This window comes from Callithrix jacchus, chromosome 10 (genome assembly GCF_049354715.1).
Source record: "Callithrix jacchus isolate 240 chromosome 10, calJac240_pri, whole genome shotgun sequence".
NCBI classification, from domain to species: Eukaryota; Metazoa; Chordata; class Mammalia; order Primates; family Cebidae; genus Callithrix; species Callithrix jacchus.
In genome coordinates, this window is record NC_133511.1 from 76581208 (window position 1) to 76597924 (window position 16717).

The window sequence follows — 16717 nt, forward strand, 5'->3', positions numbered from 1 at the left end:
CAGAGGCAGCATCTCAGAGTACTTCTTCTTGTAGGAGCTTGTGGCTGTTTCTTCCAACATCATGGACAATTCACGAACATCGGTGTGCAGTGGCTTCATAACTCCAATCCCAACCTGAGCCTCTGGGGGAGCTGCCCTATAGCCTCACTGCTGTCCCCCACACATTGGTCACGAGAGAGTAGTCTTTGCCTTCTCCATTCAAGCAGTGGCTTGGGTTGGAAGTCGGCTTGTCTGTCAGTTCCCAATCATGCTACAAACTTGACTAATCTCTGAGCTCCAACCTCAGGGCCCACCCTTGTAGTTTCTCACAGCACTCAGACTTGTCTTCTTCAGACGTATATGGGCCTTGCAAGTGGGCTTCAGTTCCTCAAAACCTTCCTCAATATTGTTTTGTTCAGAGAACAACAGAGGCTAGTCTCCTCACAAGCCTAACATAAAAACCTAATGGGGCCAGGTGTAGTGGCTCATGCCTGTAATCCCAGCACTTTGGGAGGCCAAGGCTGGCAGATCATTTGAGGTCAGTAGTTCAAGACCAGCCTGGCCAACATGGTAAAACCCCATCTCTACTAAAAATACAAAAATTAGCTGGGTGTGGTGGTGGGCGCCTGTAATCCCAGCTACTCAGGAGGCTGAAGCAGGAGAATTGCTTGAACCCAACCTGGGAGTCAGAGGTTGCAGTTAGCTGAGATCTTGCCACTGCACTCCAGCCTGGGCAACAAGAGTTAAGCTCCATCTCAAAAAAAAGAATCCAATGGGATAATTATGAGATGCTCTCACACACGTTGAGACCTCAGTAAACCCCAGTGGTTTGCCTCTACTCCCTTCCTGTGGTAGGTCACTTCTGAAATTGTCTTGATGATCTCGGTAGTCATGAAACTTCCTTTGCAAAAATTTTAACTGAGAAATTTATAACCATGAAAGAGATCTGACTAACTGACTCCATCTTGCTTCTAACCTCCAAGCTGTCTCTGTTCATTCCTGGGCACAAGCCGAACTAACATTGGGAGGAACTTAGTTTATAGTTTAACTTTGAAATAAAGTCATAACAGCCCTTTCCCAAAATAAACCCCCTTCCTGCCTGGAGACTAGACTGTCTTTGCAGGACTAACAAATTTGCCACAAGATTAGAAATTGTGGTTTAGGAGTCATGCAGCTGGAGGCTGTAAGATTCGGAACCTCCCCAAATTGCATCCTGGGGCTAACATCGCTATTATAAAGCCTAAGTTCAGAGTTTGAGATATTTTGCAGACCCTGGACTCAAAGGATCAGCTGGTATCACTCAAATCAATAAACTGGCTCATCTGGTCTTGTGGCCCCTACCCAGTAACTGACAGTTCAAGAGGACAGTTTCGACTCCCTATGATTTCATATCACACCTGACCAATCAGCACTCCCACTTCTGGACCCCCTACTCAGCAAATTATCGTTAAGAACCCCAATCCCCCAGCTTTCAGGGAGACTGCTTCGAGTAATAATAAAACTCAGGTCTCCCACACAGCTGACTCTGTGTGAATTAAACTCTTTCTCTATTGCAATTTCTCTGTCTTGACAAATTGGCTCTGTCTAGGCCGTGGGAAAGGAGAATCCAATAGGCAGTTACAGTCACATCCTGATGTGTCTGTGTGTGTGTATGTGTGTGTGTGTGTGTGTGTACTGTATAGAGTGAGTTGCTTCTAACATAATAGGACAAAAGTGATGGGTATCATTCCTAAGATTAGGCTATAAAGGACTATGACTTTCATCTTGCTTGCATTTTCTCTCTCTCTCTCTCTCCTTCTCTTTCTCTCTTTCTCTCTCCCTGCCCACCGCCCACCCTCCCTACCTAGCAAGGGAGGCAAAGGGGTACCCAGAGCACAGAATTGAAGGAGACACTCCTTCTCTGGCTCATGCAAGTGCAGAGCCAGCACCTGAGAGTGAGTATCTCCTCAAATGCTGTGCCCTCATGCCTCACCTCCCTCACCTTCCTTCCAGCCAGCTCCCAGGGGAGACCTAACCTGCACTCCTATCTCAGCCTTGACAATCCCTGAACAGGCTCTGGCCAGGCATGGTGATCAGATTTCTTACCACTTCCAGCTAGATTTCTGGACCAAATCTGAGGGAGCACCAGGATATCTGAGGACCAGCTCTTCTGTGCCAGGCTTCCTGGCACAGAAAATCCAGATATATTTCAATCCCTCTGTCATGTCTCCATGAAGGATACTGGTCTTTTGTATAGTAAGCAGCTCCTTTTCCCTTCACACCAATAGCCAGTGACAGAGGTAGTCCAAGCTGAAGCCAATCCCACTTCCCACCAACTTGTTCCCAAGGGACAAAAATCCAGAGAAAAGAACTGTGCATGAGCTGCCCCACCCCACCCCCGTGCCCTCTCAGTGTGAGCGGGCATAGTATATGAGCATGGCAACATTTACCAGCAGGGACTTTAGAATGCCTCCGAATCTGCTGAGCACTATGTATTTTAATGTGTATGATAACAGCTGTCATTTTGGGGATGCTAGGCACTATGCTAAATGCTTTACTTGTGGTTTTTTTGGTTTGATTTACTGAAATACCCTAGGAGGTAGGTCTCATTTTTAGAGATGAAACTTAAGCCTCAGTAGATTGACTAACTTGTCTGAGATCACGGTCAATACATCATAGACTCAGGACTTGAACTCAGTCTAGCTGGGCTATGAGCCTGTGTGCCCAGCACTATGTCACACTGCCTCCCTGGCAGAGTGACTTTCCAGGCCCAATGGGCTTCTCTTTCCTACCATAATCAGAATCCTGGTACACGAGTTTCTCTGCCAGGCACAGGGGCTCAAGCCTGTAATCCCAGCACTTTGGGACGCTGAGGTGGGCAGATGACTTTAGCCCAGGAGTTCGAGACCAGCCTGGCCAACATGATGAAACCCCCTCTCTACTAAAAATACAAAAATTAGTTGGGTGTGGTCAAGTGTGCCTATAGTCTCAGCTACTAGGGAGGATGAGGACCAAGAATTGCTTGAACCCTGGAGGGGAAGGTTGTGGTGAGCTGAGATTGTGCCACTGCACTCCAGCCTGGGCAGCAAGCAAGACTGTCTCAAAAAAAAAAAAAAAGAGTTTCTCTATTCTACCCATTCCCCTTCCAACACTCCCATGAAAGTTTAAATAAACATGAAAAGTTAAGTAAACATGCAAATAAAACTTGCCTTGTACCTCTTAACCATGTCCCTTTACGTGAAGCCCACCCGGACCAAATCATGTGCAGGAGGCAGTGATGGGTGTGGCAAGTGGCAGTCTGTTCTAGAAGGGCAACCACAAACTTCAGAGCCAAGGAGCCCTGGCTTGGAAGCCCAGGTCCACTCCTTTGTAGCTGAGTGGATGATTCCGTCTCTGAGCCTCATTCATAATCTATAAAATGGCGAAAGCAATGCTTACTTCTTAGGGTGCTTAATTCACTTATTAAACGAATACATTTAAATATATATAATATATGCTGATATATTTGAGTACATTTTACATATAATTATATATTTATATGTAAAATAATGCTGTGCCCTGAGTGCTACCATGTCAGCCAAAGTTTCCTGCTCTTTGAGATTTCCAAACATTAGCTGGAATCTCATCTTGGCCTCTGCAAGGAACAAGATCCATTTAGAGATTTGTTACAGATTTCAATTGTGTCACTTTCCTTTTTAAGGCAAAGCAGCTACAGTGGGCCATGGTTTTAAACACTATTTTCTTCTTCTCTGTTATATACGTAAGGCTCTAAGAACTGTGTCAGGTGCATTGTGGTTACTTTGAGGAAGGAGGGGGAGGAAAGAGCAGTCTTCCCTAAAGAGGAGGCTGGACCCCTCCCAGGCTTTCCCATAAAAAAGTTCTGGGAGCAGTTGATCCATTCTGAGGTTTTCAGATATAAATAGAAAATTGCCAGGTGCAGTGGCCCCTGCCTGTAATCCTAGCTATTCAGGAGGCTGAGGTGGGAGAATTGCTTGAGCCCATGAGTTTGAGCCTATAGTGAGCTATGATCATACCACTGCATCCCAGTATGGGTGACACAGCGGGAAAGAAGGAAGAAAGGAAGGAAGGGAAGGAGGGAGGGTGGGAGGGAAAAGGAAGGGAGAAAGAAAGGGAAAAAGATAGAGAAAGAGAAAAAGGGAGAGAGAGAAAAAGGGAGAGAGAGAAAGAGAAGAAAGAAGAAAAAAGAGAAGAAAGGAAAGCAAGCAAGCAAGAAAGAAAGAAAAAAGAAAATCAAACTCGAATGCCTTAAATGACCAAAACAACCTCCTCTTGGTTCACAAAATCTGAAGTTTAGAGGGCATGTGGGCCTCTGGCACAGGCTGTTGAGAGGCTCCCAGCTTTTTGGGGGCTGCATCTCTGCTTGTCTGAAAGTTTCTCACCCCTGCCTCCCAGTGGGCTTTTTCTAAACCAGCCTTTCCTTGAGGTAGCACATGGCAGCCAAAAGAGTCCAGGGCCACTCACGTCTGGGGATCAGTGTGGTTGTATGCCCACCCCTAAAAAAAATCACAGTGGCCAAGGGAATGCTAAGGGAGCTAGGATTATATTGATGGGTTTAGGCCAATTGGAACTGACCCCTGAAACTAAGAGTTGGTTTGATCCTAGACTTAAACCACATGGCTGCTTTACACAATGGGGTGGGGGTGCAGAAAGGGGGAACCTGCAATGGCAACTGCAGAGGCAACCATAATATTCACCCCAAAGACCCTTCATCCGGGTGAGAGTCGGTGTATCATGTTGAGTGTGTCAGTGTGTACGTGTGATGCGTCAGTGTGTGAGGTGTGTGCTGATGGGTATGAGAGTGTATTGTGCATGTAATGTGACTGTGAGCCTGTGAGTGAAGTGTGTGTGTATATGTATGTTGTGTGTGATTGCATATATGGTGAAGTGTGTATGTATGTTTGTATTACTTGAAAAACCATATGCTGAACTAAGTGTGGATTCCATTTGCGGCCTTCCATTCGTTAAAAAAAAAATTTTTTTTTAATTTTTTTAGAAAGAAAGAAAGAAAAAAGGAATGAAGAAGAGGAAGAAAGAGGAACAAGAAGAGGGAGAGAGAACGGGAGTGTTGCTTTATTGCCCAGGCTAGAATGCAGTCTAAAAATGGGTATTGAAAATTTCTTTTATGCCAATAATTGTGCTTAATAATGGCCAACCAATATTTCATTTAAACCTGTGAGTAGGTGTGATGTGGTACTGATAAGAGTGTATATTTTGTGTATTTAAAGTGGAGAGTTCTATAAATGTTTATTAAGTTTACTTGTTCCAGATCTGAGTTCAAGTCATGGATATCCTTATTAATTTTCTGTCTCGTTGATCTATCTAATATTGAAGTTGAGGTACAGGTGGTTTGAGGTACAGGTGGTTTTTGGTTCCATGGATAAATTCTTTAGTGGTGATTTCTGAGATTTTAGTGCACCCATCACCCCAGCAGTGACACTGCACCTAATATGTAGTCTTTTATCCCCCACTCCCTCCCAACCTTCCCCCCCACTCCCACCAGTCCCCAAAGTCCATTATATCATTCTTGTTGGGACCTTCCTTCTATCCTGACTCTGCTGCTGCCACCTTGCTGGCCCCCAAGGGGCTCCCCCATCCCCCACCCTCACCCCAGTTCATGAGCAAAATCTCTTTTCCCCTAAGCATAGATGGCAGGGTGGAAATTTTAACAACTTTCCTAACAAAAAAGGAGGAGAGAAAGGAACTCCATTCAGAGCGAATAAGAAACCTAGAAAGTCATTTTTGACAATGTATGTCCCTGAGGTAGTAATGACCTCCTATTTCCCCCACCCTGCTGTCTCCCTTAGGGTCTTCCCAGCCCCCTGCCTGGCGCTAACTGCTGGATGCCACCCTAGGACGTTTGTGCCCTCGCAGCCAAGGCCAAAAATCCCAGTTGCACATCTGTACTCACCATTCCACCTCAGGGCCCTCTGTCACCCCCACCCTGTCCTCTGGCCTCTCCTCCCATCTCCTTGGAGAGACTTGGTGACCTTTCCAACAAGGGCCCCACGGTAAGAAAGATGGCTTCCTTCTACTCTGTGGTGAGGATCGGCAGGTGTAAACACACATAGGAACATTGCCTCAAGCGCTCCAACAGCGCACTCTAGAGTCCTACAAAGGACTAGACAAAACAAGGTCATCTTCCCAAGTCCCAGCCCAGTACCTGGCCGCCCACCCCTTGCTCCGCCCAGGGCCCGCTCCAACCGGCAGATCCCGCTCCCTCCGGCAGATCCCAGTCCAGCGCAGCCCTCTACTGCCCTCTGCTGGGTTCTTGCCTACACAGCCCGGGGCTCGCCAGCCACCAAGAACACCTGGGCTTTTGGCCAAGCTTTTCATGTTCTTCTGCCGTCTGGAGACTGGAACAGGTTCACCAATATTTTCACCCACCCATCACTCCTCAGTATGCTGCAACCTGTGAAAAGTCACCTAGTCGTTCTGAGTCTCATGTCCTCCATTTTTTTTTTTTTAAAAAAAAAAAGCAAAACAGAGGTTATAACCGCTACCTCACAGGACCAGGGTGAAGATTAAAAGGACTGACTCATTCATTCATGAGTCATATGTTTATTGCACCCCTACTGTTTGCTAGACACTGGGTTGGTACTAAGGATACAAAAAGAAATTATCCCTGCCCGAATGGTGCTTACTGCTCTGTGTACACAAATATATAGTCGTGAATCATGATAAAGGAACTCAGTAAGATGCTGGGATAGACTAAGATGAGGGGAAGCTTCGGGGATGATAAGGAGGCAACTCGAGCATGAATACGAGTCACACCAAAGGGATAAGGGGTTTTGGGGCGGGTCTTCCAGGCAGAGGGGCAAGAAGACCCCAGAAAAGGTGACAGAGGTGGGGAGTAGCTATAGCTGGAGGGTGGCCAGAGAGGGCAGGGTCTTGATGAAAATGGAAAGGAGTCTGGACTTTATTCCAAGTGCTGTGGGAGCCATGGAAGGGTCGAGAAGTGGGGTTGTAAGGCAGTGGCCCACGTCTGTAATCCCAATACCTTGGGAGGCCAAGGCAGGCAGATCACCTGAGGTCAGGAGTTCGAGACCAGCCTAGCCAATGTGGTGAAACCTCGTCTCTACCCCCGCCCATACAAAAATTAGCTGGGCATGGTGGCAAGCACCCGCAGTCCCAGCTACTCAGGAGACTGAGGCCAGGGAATTGCTTGAACCCAAGACAGGGAGGTCACTGGGTAACCACTTGGGAATTCTCATCTATTCCCAAGATTGCATCACTGGGTGACACAGGGACACTCTGTCTCAAAAAAGAAAGAAAGAAAGAAAGAAAGAGAAATTAAAAACAAAAAAAGGAATAGGGTTTTGAGATCGTGCCCTCCTGCTCTCCCTGCCACGCAGCTCGCCAGTGTCCTGAAGGCTCCTTCTTCTCCACACATCTCTAAATACTGATGCTCCCCTAGGCCTGGGCCTGGACCCTCTTTTCTTCTCTCTCCAACTCTCCTTCTCCTCCACCATCTCCCTCATTCCTATGATTCTGAATAACATTTCTATTTGGGTTGGTGTATTAACCTAGACCCCTCTTTCTGGGTCCAGATCCACACATATCAAAGAACTTCCTCTGCTCTCTGCTTTTCGATTTCTCAGATCTCTCAAACTTAACATCTCAACCCTGATTTAATCCTGGCATAGTCACTGCCAAACCTGTCTTCCCCATCTCAGCAAAAGGTGTCACTTGCTGAGACTTTATAATATAGATAAGCTCAACTATTTTAAACACACATACAATGTTTTTTAGTGGAGACAAGGTCTTGTTATGTTGTCCAGACTGTTCTGAACTCCTGAGCTCAGATGATCCTCCTGCCTCAGCCTCCCAGAGTGCTAGAATTGTGGGTGTGAGCCACTGCACCTAGCCAATGATATTTTTTAAAGTCCCACAGCTGTCCCCTCCTCATAACAGACGGAGTGATGAGGTCATCCTCTGGGAAATTGGAGCATGTCAGTTTCCTGCTTCAAATTCATTAAAGGCTTCCCTTTGTGCTTAAGACAAAACCAAGCTCCTCACCATGGTCTACAAAGTCCTACAAAATCTGGCCTAGCTTTCCCATCCCATTTCATATCCTTCTCTCCCTTGTTTAATGTGCTCACCACTGCCCTTTTTATTTTTTCGTTTAACCTCCTGTATGCAAGCCAGGCTGCTTTCTGCCTCCAGCTATTGCACATGCAGCTTCCTCTACCTGAAATGCTCCTGCCTCATCTCCATGAAGCTGGTTACTTCTTATTCTTCAAATGTCAGCCTACATGTCACCTAGTTAGCAAAATATTCTCCATTTGCCACATCTAAAGTATGTCCACTTCTAGGTCTAGCCTTATATCAAAACATATTTTGAGGCTGAGCGCAGTGGCTCACGCCTGTAATCCCAGCATTTTGGGAGGCTGAGGTGGGCAGATCATGAGGTCAAGAGTTCAAGACCAGCCTGGCCAACATAGTGAAACCCCATCTCTACTAAAAATACAAATTAGCTGGGCATGGTGGCGGGCACCTGTAATCCCAGCTACTCGGGAGGCTGAGGCAGGAGAATCGCCTAAACCTGGGAGGCAGGGGTTGCAGCGAGCAGAGATTGCACCACTGCACTCCAGCCTGTGCAACAGTGTGAAACTCCATCTCAAAAAAAAAAACAAAAAAAGTATTTTGAAACTTCAGCAAGTAAAGCAATTAGATATGAGAAGAAATTCATGAAACCAAAGAAATATCAGAAGTAGGCTCAAATGCACAGGGAATTTAGTGTAATGTAAAGGTGAGATTTGGAGTTACTTGGGAAAAGAGAGACTAGTAAACAAATGGTGATGGTACAACTGGTCAGTACCTGTTAAGATGACGAGGGCAAGCTCCTGACTCTCTCCTTACACCCAACAATGGTAGTGAATCAAATATTTGTAATAAATAAATAAAATATCTTAAAATGTGGATCCATTTATTACAAATCTAAGAAAGGTGAAGTTTTTTTTGAAAAGGCCAAAACCCAGAAGCCATAAAACAAAAAATTAATATATTTGTCTAAGTAGCAATCTAACTCTGATATGAAAAATGAAGGAAAAGTAACACAACTACATCAAAAGACTCAGTTCAAAAACAAGGAAAACAGTCCTCGCACCTTGGGAGACCCAGGCAGGCAGATCACTTGAGCCCAGGAGTTCGAGAACAGCCTGGGCAACATAGTGAGACTCCCCATCTCTACAAAAACAAAAATGGGGAAAACATATTTGTCAAAGAGCTCTTTTTCTTAATTTAAATAGAATTGATATACATAAATGCAACAACAAAAAAAGAACAACCCAATAGAAAATTGTGCAAAGGAAGGCCAGGACCGGTGGCTCACCCCTGTAATCTCAGCACTTTAGGAGGCTGATATGGGTGAATTGCCTGAGGTTGGGAGTTCGAGACCAGCCTGACCAACATGGAGAAACCTCGACTGTACTAAAAATACAAAAATTGAGTATGGTGACACATGCCTGTAATCCCAGCTACTCAGGAGGCTGAGGCAGGAGAATAGCTTGAACCCAGGAGGCAGAGGCTGTAGTGAGCTGAGATCACACCATTGCACTCCAGCCTGGGAAACAAGAGTGAAACTCTGTCTCAAAAAAAAGAAAAGAAAAGAAAATTGTGCAAATGATAGCAATGGTTTATAGAAAAACAAATTCCAAAGACTATAAAACATATGGAGAGATGCTCTACTTCAGCTATAATGGAAGAAATGTGAATCAAAATAGTGAAAAACCATTTTTTATCCACTTAAACTGGTGAAAGGCTTCATGAGCACTGCAGGAATATGAGAGAAGGAATGCTGTCACCCACTTTTCTGAAAGGGTAATACAACTGATGCAATCTTATTGCATGTTAATTTGACAACATCTATCAAATTTAAAAGGTACATATCCTTTCACATAGCAAAGAGTTCAGAAATAGTTTATCATATCTACAAAACTGAGCCATATATATGTACAGGAACCTTCTTGGCAGAATTTTTATAAAAGCCAAACCCAAAGTATTCATCAAAAGTACCTAAATTATCCATCATCCGTCATCCACATGACACAATACCATAGAGTGATTAAAGAGAATAAACTTGATGAGGCATGGTAGCTCACATCTGTAATCCCAGCACTTTGGGAGGCCAAGGTGGGAGGATTACTAACATAGTGAGTTCACCCTGGGTGACATAGTGAGACCCTCATCTCTACAAAAAATTATCTTAAAAATTAGCCAGGCTGGTCATGGTGGCTCACACCTGTAATCCCAGCACTTTAGGAGGCCAAGGCGAGTTGATCACTTGAAGCCAGGAGTTCAAGACCAGCCTGGCCAACATGGTAAAACCCTATCTCTACTAAAAATACAAAAAGTTAGCCAGGTGTGGTGGCACATGCCTGTAGTCCCAGCTACTCTGGAGGATGAAGCATGAGAATCTCTTGAACCCAGGAGGTGGAGGTTGCAGTGAACTGAGATCATGCCACTGCACTCCAGCCTGGGTGACAGAATGAGACTCTGCCCACCTCCCTCCCCACCAAAAAATTAGCTTGGTGTGGTAGCACATGCCTGTAGTCCCAGCTACTTGAGAAACCAAGGCAGGAGGATCGCATGAGACCAGGAATTCAAGACTGCAGTGAGCTTTGATTGCACCACTGCACTCCAGCCTGGGTGGCAGAATGAAACACTGTCTCTAAAAAAAAAAGATTATAAAGTAGTTCTGGATATGTGATGTGGAAAGATTTTTAAGATATGTTAAGTGAAAAGAAAGTGTGGTATAAAAAAATTATCCCCTATGCATAAATTACAACATTGACACAAAATGTAGATAGATGCCATTTTTCTTTCTGGAAGGAATCGCTGGGAAGTATGCTTTTAGGGAGAGAAAATTGGATGAGAGGGGAAGAAAATAGAGTCTGTTTTCATTTTGTATCTTTCTAAAATAAAGTTAAAGGATTTGAAAATTTTTACTTTGGATTTATATTATTTTTAGACTTGTATTTTTAAAACCTTGGTGCTCAATTGTTCAGTATCAATGTATTGCCTCTCAGCTCACAGAATGAGCCTTTCAATGTATGCTCTGCACTAAACAACAGATTTCCTTTAAGTATCTCTCCCTTAAAGCAGGCATGTTGAGAAACGCTGAGTGTGTGATTGCTGAGAAATGATGAGTGTATGATAAAATATATTGTTTGCTAAGAACAGCAGCAAGGAAAACCTAGCCGGCCACCCACCCACCCGGAAAACTACTTGGGGCATTTTAAAGTAGCAAAACAGTATACATATATAGCATACACTAGTTAAAACAATTCTTTAAGCACAGGATATGTGAGCCTGCCCCCGTGGCTCCCTCAAGAGGAATACTTTCCTTGATCAGTGGTAAGCAAGCAGCAGCTGCCTACCTAGTTTATCTTAGGTCTATGAGAAAACACAGAACACCTGTTTGTTGATAATAATCATCTGTTCAGAGAGAAAAAATACATGGGTCTGCTTGAGGTACTCAGCCCGGAATGCTGTCAGCCCTCTGAGACTCTCAGCTCGGAAGGCTGTTGGCCCCTGGACAGCCCCACTTCGCTGTCCTATCTGGGTGTCTGATTTTTAATGCCTTCAGCGCTGCCTGGGTGGGGGTCTCTACGGCCGAGCTGGTCTCAGTACAAGCACAATGTTAAGCTTTCTCAGTTGGAGACGGGAGGGACGTTGCAGGAGGAAAAGGCCTTCTTGTCATTTTGCCAAGGTCAAAGGTTGGTGGGGTGAGCATGAGGACACATGGTGGCTTTGCCCCAGTCAGGCATGCAGAGCACCATCTCTCTGCAACCCTGCAACTTCCACCTATCCACAACCATCTTGGCAAAACCCAGAGCCCGTGCAGCCCCGTGTAGCTCACATGCTCTGAAGGCATCCTGCCCAAATCAGTGCCCCGACCCAGGCCACCACATGCTGTTGGCCTTCACGTCTTCCTGCATTCTAGGGGTACCCAACTGTCCAGCAACTCTGGTTTTGCCAGCTCCAGCCTGGCCAAACCAGACTCTGCTCTTGGTGGCTGAACCACCCCTTCTCCAGTGAGATCTGAATTCCTCCCAAGGTTGGCTTCTTTCGGTGCCCTGCCAAAGCCCTAGGGTACTGAGCAGAGTTTCCTTACACAGTATGGTAATCCTTTCAGCACAGCTAATAATTCATTATATTATCTTCAGCCAACTAATGCAGGAATAGAAAAATACCTCACATTCTCACTTATAAGCAGGAGCTAAATGATAAAAACACATGGACACAAGGTACCAACACACACTGGCACCTACTTAAAGGTGGAGGGTGGGAAGAGGGAGAGGAGCAGAAAAAACACCCATTGGGTACTAGGCTTAGTACCTGGGTGATGAAATAAGCTGTATAACAAACTTCTATAACACGAGTTTACTTATATAACAAACCTACACATGTACCCATGAACCTAAAAGTTAAATTTTAAAAACATTAAAAACAAACTTTCCCTGTTCAACCTACCATGTGCCTCCATTTCTTCATCTGTAAAATGCAGAATATAACAGTACCCATATCATAGGACTCTTGTGAGGATTAAATTAGTTAGAGTTCCTGACACATCATAAGTACTTTATAAATGATGTTATGTGAGGAAAGGCCACGGGGAATAGAAACGGTCTGGAGGATGGAAGCCGTGGTTCACACCTGTAATCCCAGCAGTGAGATTTGGGAGGATGAGGTGGGTGGATCACCTGAGGTCAGGAGTTTGAGATCAGCCTGGCTGATGAAATCCTGTCTCTACTAAAAATACAAAAGTTAGCCAGGCATGGTGGCATGTGCCTGTAGTCCCAGCTACAAACATCTGAAGGACTGTCAAGTACGAGACCCTTTGACAGAAAACTGTAACAGAAGTGGAAAGCCATAGGGAGAAAGCCTTGGCTAACATTCCCAGTTTGCCCAGGACTGTCCCAGTATTAAAACTGAATGTGCCATCTCAGAAAACTGCTAGGATCCAGGGAAATGGGGCCAACAGATGGTTGGTCACTCTAGCTGTCCCCCAGCAAGGCGTCCATGAAGCAGAGAGTGCCTGTCGCTGATGAATCTGAGCAGAAGCTCAGGAACCCAGGTTCAGGGATGGTAGAGAAGCTTTCCCTGCGTGAGGAAGGAACTGGGAGTAGATAAACTTTAACCCAGATAAAGCAGCACGTCTTTCAGGAAACAACTTGGATCTGGAGATAGAAAAAAAACCCACTTCAAATTCTGTCTCTGCCTCTTACTAGCTGTGTGATCTTGGATAACTTGATTAACTTTCTGAGCTTCGGTTCCTTGATCCATAAAACAGGATCTTCCCAATTTGGAAGGCTGTTGTATGATTAGACATAATGTGTAGGGCGTGACTTGCACAGTGTCTGGCACAAGGTACATATTCAAGAAATTAGAACTTCTCCCTCTAAGGTCCGTCTCTAGGGCTCTCTAATCCCAGGTTCTCTAAGCCGTGGTTCTCAAACCAGCAGCATCAGCAGCACCTGGGTACTCATTAGAAATGTGAATTATCCACTCCACTCCATACCTACTGAATCAGAAACTGGGAGTGGGGCCCAGAAATCCAAGTTTGAGACGGCTCTGCAGGTGATGCTTGTTACTCAAAACATTTGAGAATCACTGTTTGAAGGGACTGTCCTATCGCTGAAATCAAAGTGGAAAGTCTCCCCAAAACTTGAAAAGCTCTTCCTTTATTCCACTGTAAAATAAAGTTGTTTTAAAATGCTATTAATATTGGAAAATAATTTTTTCAAACAAAAGAAAAGGAATAAAAATAGTGCTGATCCCAATGCCTTTTTTTAAAAATTACATTTGTAAATAGGCTTCATGTGCACCAGCGGTCTGCATGCTGATGTAGATAAGTGGGTGTGACCTGGCTTTGACACATCCTCAGACCAACAGCACTGATAAGTTGACTAAGTTTGGTTACACTATGTTAGCCACTTAATGTGTAAACCACTTAATGTGTTAGCCACTTAATGTAAACCACACCGTCAAATTTATTTTCCACGCTAATTGAGGGAGCGAGTGGGTAGGATAGTTGGGAAAGAATTTGAATTTCTTTTTCTTTTCTTTTTTGAGACAGAGCCTTGCTCTGTTGCCCAGACTGGAGTGCAGTGGCGTGATCTCGACTCACTGCAAACTCCACCCCCGCGTTCAAGCGATTCTCCTCCATCAGCCTCCTGAGTAGCTGGGATTACAGGTGCGCACCACAATGATTTTTGTATTTTTAGTAGAGATAGGGTTTCACCATATTGGCCAGGCTGATCTTGAACTCCTGACCTCAGGTGATCCACCCACCTGAGCCTCCCAAAGTGCTGGGATTACAGGCATAAGCCACCACACCCAGCTGGGAAAAATTTCTTAAATGGTTATAGCATACTTCCTTAGGCATGAAAGCACTCTGGGGTAAGTAAAAAGTATTCTCACTGGAGTACATGTTAATTTTTTTCTCTGCCCTGACACGTTCCAGAACATGGTATGATTATAACACACAAAAAGATAGAGAAGGCATCGGGGAAAAATGTTTTAAAACAGTTCTAAACCCATTTTATAAATAAAGATATTTTAATATACAAAATCCAAGATTATTCAGTCAAAATGACCCATCTTTTTTTAAATTTGAAATATTTCTTACAACTTTTAGGAATGAATGTGAAGAATAATCTTTTCAAGGTTCTGAAAATATCTTAAAAATATTTACTTAAAAACCTAAGCAGAAAGTTTCATCTACCCAAAGCAGTAACATACAAAGTCTGTGTGTACAATCTCAGGGTAACTGCACCTGTAGCAATAACTTAAGCATACCTTAGAATGACTTTGTATGGTAGATGCACCTGAAATGGGTGTTTCCGAGCTAGGGAATCTATGCGTGGCCAACCTGGGATTCGTTTCTTGTCAATGAGGAACTCCGAGCCCCTGGCCCATCCAGTGGAACACAAGCTGTACAAGAGATTTAGATCCTAAGTAAATGAAGGTAGTCAGGTGGAGATTGTTAGCAGGAAGGTGTTAAATGAAAATGCTGTATACACTGCATGCTGTTTGCAAGCAGTTGTGGTTTTCCTGCCCAGCCCGCTACTGCCACTGGGTCATGTGGTTACGCTGTCCATCCTGCTGCCCCTGGACCATTTCTGTAGGTAAAGCAGTTCTCCTGCCCACCGCCACTGGACTCTCTCCCCTGTATGTTAGCCCCTAATAAAACCCTATCTTCTTTGCTGGCTCTGGGTCTCTTCTTTGGCCTCTTGAACCTGGTGCTTTCCCTATTGAGGTTAATAGGGGTTCCCTACAACATTTGCTTTCTGAAACAAAGTTCTTTACTATGTTTCCAATTTTTTCATATACAAGAAAACTCAAAATTTATGTAATGAGCATTTTCTCGCATCCTTATCCTGGGAGAGGGGGTGTTCAGAAAGTATCTCTTCAAGAAGGTCAGACAAGACTACACACACAACAATGTATTTTAAAGAGAAAAGGGTAAATATACCATGATACACTGTTTCTGAGCTGAATATAGTTCAATGCCAAGCTATTTTTGGAGACAATAAGAAAAATATAAAGGAGAGTGTTCTTGTAGAAGGATAACAAGGAAGGGTTCCTGGAGAAAATGGAACACATAATGGATGTCAGATAATTAGTAAGTTTTAATGCTATGACGTGTGCACTTGTTGCTAGCCTTGAAGAGTGTTCTTTTTGTCAAGATTTTGCTCATGATGCTCTTTCTGCATAAAACATCCTTCCCACAGTTCTGCTTATTCAAATCCTACCCATCTTTCAAGGCCTACCTGAAGTTCTATCTTCTTTCCTTCCTTCCTTCCTTCAATAAGAATCAATAATAAAATCCTTCAGGAGGGAGGAGCCAGGTGTAATGGCTCACACCTATAATCCCAGCACTTTGGGAGGCCAAAAAAAAAAGATATATCAAACAAGAAGGGAGAGATCATGTGCTTCTTGTCACTGGGGACAAGAAAGAAAGGATGAGAAGAGTTGGAAAGTCTGTGTTCCACCTGAAATGAGAAAACTCCAAGGGATAGAGTAGTGACCACTTCCAAAGCAGTGACCGCTTCTAAAGCAGTGACACATACACATTGACCTAACACATGACACCCTATCTTATTCCACACCAATCCTTGGAGGCAGATATGACTACCCCACCCCAACCCAAGCTCACTCCCACCCTTGTCATCTGCAGTATTGACAGATTACTGTGCCCCCATCATAGGGTTTTTACAAACAGAACAAAAGGTTCTAAAAATTAAATGAGTTCGGTATATAAAATTCTGAACAAGTAAATATTCAATACCTTTAGGTGTTATGATTTAATTACTACTAGGAGAAGTAAAAATCAATCAAAAAAGTAACTTGCTCAGGCATCCCAAGGATATCTCAAACTTAAGGATAATTTCCATGCTAATTTCTTGACCCATGCTAATCTTGTGTCTCGGGGATTCACAGACCAAGCAGATAATGTTAAATACCAAACCCACCTGAGATACAGACCTGCGGTTGTAAGTCCTTAGGAGAGACTCTTCCCCTATTGCACCATCTGTAACTTTTATACCCAGAACATCTGTGTTGGTGGGATTTTGTTTAGTTCCCTCCCTTTTACTTAGGGTGTAATCTTTTAAGGGTTCCAACATGGGCCCAAAGTCTCTAATTCTGTTTCCGTGTGAATATTAAGACACAATTCCCTGGAATATGGAACACAACATCCTGCTATCAGCCCCACTACCTGGGTAGTCTTAGC